Below are 2,500 nucleotides of genomic sequence, written 5' to 3'. Positions count from 1 at the left end.
AGTGAGAACATGAAATATATAAATCTGAGAATGCATGTGTTAATAATGCTTATAAAAGAAACTCCCCTGTCTATACTCATTTTTTTATTAGGCGCATTTGCACTGACTCGCAGGTGTGCCCTTTTAGCTCGGAACACTTTCCTACTAGCTGATTTGTTAGAATGATTTTGCCCAACCAATCAGCTAGTAGGAAACTTTTCCGAGCTAAAAGGGCACCCCTGCGAGTGCCTAACTAATCAGCTAGTAGGAAACTTTTCCGAGCTAAAGGGGCACCCCTGCGAGTGCCTAAATAATCAGCTAGTAGGAAACTTTTCCGAGCTAAAGGGGCACCCCTGCGAGTGCCTAACTAATCAGCTAGTAGGAAACTTTTCCGAGCTAAAGGGGCACCCCTGCGAGTGCCTAACTAATCAGCTAGTAGGAAACTTTTCCGAGCTAAAGGGGCACCCCTGCGAGTGCCTAACTAATCAGCTAGTAGGAAACTTTTCCGAGCTAAAAGGGCACCCCTGCGAGTGCCTAACTAATCAGCTAGTAGGAAACTTTACCGAGCTAAAAGGGCACCCCCCGCGAGTGTCTAACTAATCAGCTAGTAAGAAACTTTTCCGAGTCAGTGCAACTGGGCCTCGTTAAAAAAGAAGGAAAAAAAATGAGTTCAATTATCTGTTAATCGGGAGTTAGGGACACGCTCAAGCTCGATAGTTTCTTGTAGTGTCCTGCAACTTCACCATCCATGTAGGCTAAGAATGGGGGGGGGGAGGAGTTTGGAAAAACCTACTTGTCTACGTGCTGAGGAGTCAACAGCAGCCATTCCCTTGACCTCCAAGGTCATAACTTGATAGAGAGATGGTATGGGGGCTGATCATATGTATATATGGTCTCCTGTCTCTTGCCTCTGCCATTTGTGATATACCTTTTTCTACTATAAAAGGAATCACGTGGTACCAAAACGCAATACGATCACAAATTAGATATATCAGTATTATGACTACTAGCTAAGTTACTGACCTAGTCGGAAAAATAGGATGCTATAAGCCCAAGTGTTCCAACAGGGAAAATATCAGCGCAGCGCTGCGTAAGTGCACATAAAAGTAAATAGGGTATATCTATTTGAAGGAAATGTCCTCTAAGTGTGCATAATACAACTATATACTTCCGTACTACCACTATAGAGTGATTGGGTCCTTTGACTGGCCAGACAGTACTACATTGGATCCTTCTTTCTGGTTACAGTTCATTTTTCCTTTGTCTACACATACACCGAATTGCCAGGCCTATTCTTTACAGATTCTCCTCTGTCCTCATACAACTGACAACACTGTGATTATCTAACAATTCTTCTTCACTAAAGGGGTTAACTACTGCACTGTATTTGTGCAGCGGCCACTTTCGTCTTGGTAAGGGTAGAAGACACTCTTTAACTATGGTAAGCAGCTCTTCTAGGAGGACACTCCAAAATCTAACCATTGTTCTCTAGTCTCTGGTAGTGTCATAGCCTCTGTACCATGGTCTACCACTGTCTTGCTTGAAGGTACACTCAGGCACACTATTCTATCTTATTTCTCTTCCTCTTGTTTTGTTTGAAATTTTTTATAGTTTATCTAAGTAATATTTATTGTAATGTTGTTACTGTTCTTAAAATATTTGATTTTTCTTGTTTCCTTTCCTAAATGGGCTACTTTCCCTGTTGGAGACCCTGGGCTTAAAGCATCCTGCTTTTCCAACTAGGGTTGTAGCTTGGCAAGTAATAATAATAATAATAATGATGATAATAATAATAAAAATAATAATAATAATAATAATAAAAATAATAATAATAATAACAGAGAAGTTATAAGAAGAGAGCCGGCATTTTGAGTTTATATCAGGCAAGGACGTCAAAAGATATACTCCCATAACTACACGATTCAAAATATTCTATTTCTCAAATTCGCGCAAGAAACCTATCTCTAAATATTGAACATCAAAGTCAAAATATGACGTCAATAAACCCGTTATCTCTACCAACAGCATAAGACTTTTAATCCCGATAAGAGAAACTTACAATTCTCAAAACTTCAAACTTGGAACGAAGGATTTTATGGTAAACAGCTGACCTAAGTCTCTTTTTTATAGTTTATATATGAAAGATTATTTCAATGTTGTTGCTGTTCTTGGAATATTTTATATTAATTGTTCATTGCTTCTCTTATAGCTTACATATTTTCTTATTTCCTTTCCTCGCAGAGCTATTTTCCCCGTTGGAGCCCTTGGGCTTATAGCATCCTGTTTTTTACCCACAGGGTTGTGGCTTAACTAATAATAATAATAATAATAATAATAATAATAATAATAATAATAATAATAATAGTAATAAGAACAATAATAATAATAATAATATTGATAATAATAATAATAATATTAACAACAATAATAATAATAATAATAATAATAATAACAACAACAATGATAATAATAATAATAATAATAATAATGATAATGACAATAATAATAATAATAATAATAA

This window comes from Palaemon carinicauda, chromosome 17 (assembly GCF_036898095.1).
Source record: "Palaemon carinicauda isolate YSFRI2023 chromosome 17, ASM3689809v2, whole genome shotgun sequence".
NCBI classification, from domain to species: Eukaryota; Metazoa; Arthropoda; class Malacostraca; order Decapoda; family Palaemonidae; genus Palaemon; species Palaemon carinicauda.
This window is presented reverse-complemented; position numbering follows the sequence as displayed.